Source organism: Alosa alosa, chromosome 17, assembly GCF_017589495.1.
Source record: "Alosa alosa isolate M-15738 ecotype Scorff River chromosome 17, AALO_Geno_1.1, whole genome shotgun sequence".
Lineage (NCBI taxonomy): Eukaryota > Metazoa > Chordata > Actinopteri > Clupeiformes > Clupeidae > Alosa > Alosa alosa.
The window spans coordinates 18,985,451-18,992,350 of NC_063205.1; the positions used below are offsets into that span (position 1 = coordinate 18,985,451).

General features: G+C 44.6%; 1 long non-coding RNA gene across 1 annotated transcript; it reads right to left on the reverse strand.

Moving 5' to 3' along the window:
- Positions 1 to 4,768: 4,768 nt before the first annotated feature.
- LOC125310693 lies at positions 4,769 to 5,992 on the reverse strand. The gene is made up of 4 exons (XR_007196336.1): positions 5,954 to 5,992; positions 5,805 to 5,863; positions 5,650 to 5,723; positions 4,769 to 5,518 (listed from the first exon to the last, which is right to left on the reverse strand). It is a non-coding gene; the product is annotated as an uncharacterized LOC125310693 (long non-coding RNA).
- Positions 5,993 to 6,900: the final 908 nt, after the last annotated feature.

Consider the following 6,900-nt stretch of genomic DNA (forward strand, 5'->3'; position numbering starts at 1 on the left):
AACGGTGAGTTTAATATTATGCTTAATACGTTATTCTGTCACTGGCAGGGTAGGAATTTCACGGCGGCCACGACGGCCGTGGTAGCCCCTTGCGTGAAGCCCCTTTGAAAATCATAGGTTTACAGGCCACGGTGACCTTGGTGCCCCCTTCTTTCAATATTCTGCTTTGTGTCCTACTAATAGCGATTTTTATTTAGCCTGCGGCCTGTCAAAATAATCTTAGCATTCACAGCGCAAATTAATTTAGTCTTTTACGCAGTGGAGAAAGTGACATCGCAAGAAAGTGCGGCCCATTCACCCATTCTTCCCAGTTGAACTACTCGCGAAGTAGCCTATTCATCACACAGACATCACAAGTGATGTCACATGAAAGAGCTTTTTCTCAGCTTTTAAACGATGTTAGCCGATAATTGCTGTGTTGAACGGTGACAGATGTTTTTCTGAGTCTTGACACCTGAGTCTGGTTGTTCTGACGCTGAGGCAGTTTTGTCTGAAGATGACCGATGTTTTTCTGAGTCTGACAACGGAGTCTGAGGATGTCCTAAAATGAACACCGTACACTTCAGCCGTTCCTACTGGTCGGGGTTCGAACCGGCAGCCCTCCGGTTACAAGTCCGAAGCGCTAACCAGTAGGGCACGGCTGCCCCACACAAGAATTTCTCAGAATTATGAACAGGCAAGATGGGGGTGGGGTTGTATAAAATGAATTTTACATGTGAAATCTATGAACTAATCATGTTTTGGTACTTGTTGTCTAGCAGATACCAGTGAGAATTGAGTGTGGATAATGCAATTTAGTGAGACAGTTAGAATCATATAGGCCTTTCAGCGTGATTTATTTTTGTGGAAATGTGCTGGACTGGGCGGCGGTCATATTTTGTACCACTCTGCGGTACATCTAGTTGTTACTACGCCCGTCAAACTCAGAATGGAGACAATGGTACAGTAGCTGTTAAGACTCTGTAAAAGTTAGAGCACAAGAGGCTCTTTTAGAGAGCCACGGACCTAAATTTATTTACAATCATTTACAATCCATTGAAAGACTGAAGTATGACATGGAAACACATGTATAAAAACTCATATCTAGCTTTGTTGGGTGACAAACTTAAACGGGAGTCACTGATATTAATATTAGCTGTGCTAGATAGACTTGCATGCATGTTACAAGGACACTGGGCCATGTCATGTAAGGCAGCGGTCCCCAACCACCGGGCCGGGCCGTAGCCTACGACATGAGTTTAAAAAAAAAAAATGCATGCTAACTAAACAAAATTTAATTCGCAATAATGTCACGTTTTTACATGTCATAGGCCTATATGCAGTTGTTTGATTGCATGCATGTTTGCAAGGTCTATTTTCTTACGTCTGTCTGTCCCGCCTTCAACACTTTTACATATTGCCTTCAGCGCTGCGCAGCCTCAGGTCAGCTCACTTCACCTTCTTGGCGAACTGTAGTGTCACACGAAGTTAGCTAAACTGCTAGAATGAGCAACAAAAAACAAGCATCTTTAGCAGGTCACTGGCCAGAGTGTTTGAGCTGCGAGAGCCGCTGCAGAGATTTCTTACAGAAAAAAAGTCACCGTTAGCTGCACATTTTAGTGATGGACTGGGTGTCAAAACTCGCTTACCTGTGTGACATATTCGGGTTGCTTAATGACCTCAACCTGTCACTCCAGGGGAGAATGACGACTGTCTTTAAACTGGCAGATAAAGTCGCTGCATTTAAAACCAAGCTTGATTTGTGGGGACGACGAGTGGACGACGGTGTATTTGATATGTTCCAAACAGTAGTGGGGGTTTTGGGAGAGACTGAGGCAGGGCCCTTTCTCTCGCAGCTGGTGCGCGATCACCTTGTTGCGCTTTCAAATGAGTTAACCACATTCAGCCCCATTTGAAGTGGGGCTTTCGGTCGCCATTTAAAAAAAAAAAAAAAAAAAAAAAAAAAAAGCAGCAATTTAGTTTAAAATGGTTTAAGCCCTAATAAAGTTTTAAAGTGTGTTCTCCTTTCCACACAGATATGGAGGAGTTTGTGTCTTTACGCTAAAAGAAGAACCACCTCCTTGAAATGGTGCTATGAATCACCTGATTGCTCATTCAGCCCAGGTGATTGTTTCGTGGCAGACATCTTTGTCCACTCGAGATGCAGAGACTCTCGTTCAAAGATGAACAATTTGAGCAATTATGAGACAAAAGTGGACATCTCTTTTCATTCCACCACCACCATAGTTATAGATGAGTGTGGCAACGAATGGAGCATTCAGTTCAGATTATCCTTATTCTCGGCCATCCACACACACACACAGAGCGGTAACACCTGATTGTCACCTCATTGTCACAGCTGGCTATTGCGAAACTGATTATGATTAGGCAATCTCTCTCGAAAAAAACAGTATGAGAACAACCACGAGCGGTGTGCCTTTGCATCATGCACTTAGCCTGGCTAGCGCCACCACTTCTCAATGAGACGTGGTCTGGGAACCAAACGTTAATTTTCTCGTATTTGAAAAAAAATGCCCAGATCCGTTTATTGGGTGCCACGGATGTCTATCAAATGCGTCTGTGCATAGCTCATCATCGTCTTGCTTTCCCCCCTGTTCTGTGATTGGTTCCCTATCTCAGGCGAAAATTTGCTCCATGGTCTCCAGGCTGCCTTAGCAGCGTGAATCAAATCGCGCACAAGGCAGCATGGGAACACCCAGGCTATCATGCACTAGTCATTGCATGGTGGTGGTGTCACAGGGAGATCACTGGCTGTTGCTGCTCCATGGAGGGAGGAAAGAAAAATTTAATATAAAAAAAAAAAAAAAACATAAAGATGTATGGAGTCCCCAATCTCTCTCTCTCATGTCACCTGGTGCTGGAGCAGTCCCATGGCTCATAGGAGAGGGTGACCTTGGGCGTATCAGTACATGCCTCCCATCAAAATGTAAATAGTAGCTGGGAGGGGGTTAGGCCCAGTGAGAACGTCACAGGGCCGTAAATGAGGTGGCTGGCCGTGTTGGCGGAACAAATTGGTATCGTGCACTGGGCGCAAAAGCACTCCCAGTGCACTAAATTTTTTCGCTCATCAAACCCGCCTGTCTTTCCACGAGCCTGAACAATGTGTGTAGCAGGGACCAGGAAACCCTGTGCCCAGTTAGAGGTGTTAGAACAACCCCAATATAGAGAGGATTTGCAAAATAATGACCAGTTTTATCGAAATGCTGTGCTGTCCCTTGAACGAACTACTGTCTTATAAACCTCTGCCAATCCTTGTAGCCTTTCCTGGCTTGTGCGCTACTTTGATATTATTTCATTCACTTTTTTTCTCAGTAGACAATATTCCTGAGCTTTCCCATTACCCAAAAGACCCAGACGTCGACACTGGCCCTATAATGGCCCCCACAAAATAAGGAATTGATCCACCCTGGTCCTTCTAACAACAAGCGATTCACATCAAAGGGGAGCCATCATTTCTAGTTTGTGACATTTGTTGGCCATTACAGTGCCTTGCTGCTGCTAAGAGCTCTCGCCCGGAATGCAGTCTCCAGTCTGTGATTGGTCCCGGCCTCTCTACGGTCTGTGTGCTGCGCAACGTGTGTGACGCGAAACGATGCAGCCACATAAGACAGCGAAGCGAGGCAGAAGCTCACGGCACATTATCACCCCATAACCAATCTGCTGGGTGAAGGGGAAAGGAAAGCCATTCGTTGATGCTATCACTCTCACGGGGAACCACCACCACCCCCATCACCACCAAACCAACACCTCCTCCCCTTCCCACCCCACCTCACACTACCCTACCCCACCCGAACATCCCCTCTTTCCAGCCACAACACCCTCTTGTTTTATGGCTCAATCTACCTTCTTTATGAGGCGCTCTCGTCCACAGGAAGCCATCTAAAGGTCTTCTTTAAATCTCTTAGAGCTTGGTCATTACCTGCAGGCTCCACAGCATGGGCATATCGCACAGCACCCTATTATTAGTCCTAACAGCTCACCTCACAGCATTCATCACACAGTTTGTTCAGCTTGAATACGTTTTCTGTACTCACCCCTGTGGCATAGGAGGGGGGGAAAATCATCTTAGGATTTCTCTGGTCATGAAGACAGGACTTCCTATGGGAAGGGATCAGTTAGTGGAGTGATGGCGATGTTGACACAGTCTGGATATTTGTCCCCAGTGTCACTCTGTTTGGTGTCACAATAACGACACACACTGAAAGTGAAGGGAGAATACCACACATCCGCAGTGCCATAGTACATAAGAATTCTTATTCAGGGTCTGAAAGTGTAATTTCATTTTCAGACCCCTGTGGATTCAAGAAGTATATTACATGCTGAGAATCCATTCCATGTCTTGTTTGAAATGGATGTAGTGGAATGGATGTAGTCCTATCATTTGTTAAAATAATGTATTCAAAGGCACTGATGCAAACTAACTTGGATTCACAAAATGGCCAACTCTGATTAAAAGTGGGTAGTTGTAAGTTTAGAAAGTCGGTCAGTCAAAAGTGATCTTAATTATATTGCCATGCATTGTACAGCAAGGATTATGTTTCGATATTAAAACCAGCATAAATTTGCAGAATCAATCTAACACCACATATTCAGTAGAGAAGTGTATTCACTCTTAAATTGATGAACCAGAGAAATAGAACAGACATATGTGACTCCTACACGATTAAGCTTACCTAGTCACCATTAAACCACAGGTCTAGATTACCCAGAATTCCCCACTAGGGTGTATTCAACTGAATGAATGGAGTAGGAGACTGTGTACAAAAATAAAGCACTTTTATTTTTTGACGTAGTTTGTCATGGTATAAAAGCTGGATGAATAGATAGATGTACTCTAATCAATACTGTTGTAGTATTAAGCCGTATTCAGTATAGGGTACCCACTACAAAACAAAGGCAAACCATTGAAATCATAATCTTCAAGCAAATATTTCAACCCCCAAATAGGGCACACACACAGTAATCATGGCAAGGATGAAAAGGAAAACAAAGAAAAGAATAAGCCTCACCACCAAAATATAAAGAAAACAAACACAACTTGGAGGTGGTTTCACACACAAAGTACGCACATACGTAAATAGGCCTAATGCCACAGCTCCAGTATGACCGCTGCTACTCTAGCTTAAGACACCAAGCAAACTACCCGTGTGGATAAGCTATTAATATGGCTGCACGCTACCAGTATAAATGGACTATCAATAGGTTTGGATCAAGTACGCTACCAGTATGAATGACCAAGCTTTAAATCAAACACGCTACCAGTATGAATGGACTAGGTTTGGATCACCGACAGGTATCAGTGTGGGTGGGCCATCAATAGGACTGCAAGCTACCAGTGTGGATGGACTATCAATAGGTTTAGATCAAATAAGATACCAGTATGGATGTACTATCGATATGAGCTAGGATACCTATACAAACGAGCTACCACTATATCGTCGGTTTAGGTAAGGCATCACAATACATGATAGGCTACACAATCAATGGTGGTGGGAAAAACAGTGGCTACAGGTCGTTCCTGAAAGTCACAAACAAAACCATCAGTTTCCTGCCCACTACATGGTTTACATGATATATAGGTTACACAGTCAATACACAACAGTTATACATTCCCCTTATTAAAATGTACCACAGCTTTAATTAATTTACCTCTTTAAAATCCCCCGCAACTGCACGCATTTAGTCGGCTGACCTCTTGCTCGGAACCAACAAATCCAAGCGAACTACGGTTTAAAATACATACAAAATCATTCGTTGGTAAGACACTGTTTGTTACAAACAAGGCAATGAAAATGTTTTACTACCTGCAGATAATGTTGCACAAAAGCCCAGGGAAGCAAACGGGCAGGATGACTGCAGTGTACTGTGAGTAGAAATCAGACGGATACGAAATGCTGGTGAGCATCTTAAACGGCTATATGCGTGAACGGCTTTAAAATAAACTTCACCTTACCCGCTCTGTTAAATCACCGCCCGGCCAAAATCCACACGCAAAACAGTGCTCTCACCACTGTGTTTGCCGCGCCTTCAATTTAAACAAAGGGCCTGCAACCCGGTAGCTATCTACCTGCTACAACAGGTCACGTGAATGACACGTCAGGTGAATGAATCAGGTGACCCCCTAGCCTTACCCCACTCCTACCCGTCACACATATGAAATGTTTCTGGAGGAAGAACGAATCCAGCATAGCTGTTTATGTTACCAGATGTCAGCATTGGTTATTATGTAAATTATGCCTAGAAGACGGTATTATGCAAATGCATTACATTCCCCAGCCCACACAAACACCACACACACACACACACACATACGATATACACACACACGGTGACTTTCTGGCGGCCTGAAATTTTGACTCTAATTTGAAAAATGGCATGGGGGTCAGAGGTCAACTCTCGCTGGGTTTAGGGGTGGGCACCAGAGGCCTCGAGATGCTCGCTCCGGAGGCTGTCGGAGGGTCCGCCTGTCTCGTGCCGCTCTGACTCATCGCCGGCGTGAATCATCTCCGAGCTTCCTGCACCCGCGGGTGGACGGCGTATGAAATATGTATCCGTGTTTTCATCAGCTCCACAGGACCGTTCGCCGTCAGAAAGTGAAACGATTCCCGTTCAATATCGGGCAAAGGCTGGGGCAAGCACTGTACTGGTGTTTTTCTCATAAAGAGGACATAAACAGAGGTTTAAAGGGGCCTCTTAAAAACACTGTGCTTCACACTTTTGCCTCAAGCTAGAGGAGTGCTTGTTACAAGGAGACAGACTCCTGACAAACGCACAGAGCAAAAGCAGCACACAAGCCGTGGGAGAATAAAAGCAAACTTTTACGACAGCATTGAGGCACCTCGATCGCAGACACAAGCTGAGTGGGATCATGTATTATTCACTGACCGGGGTGTGGAGGTT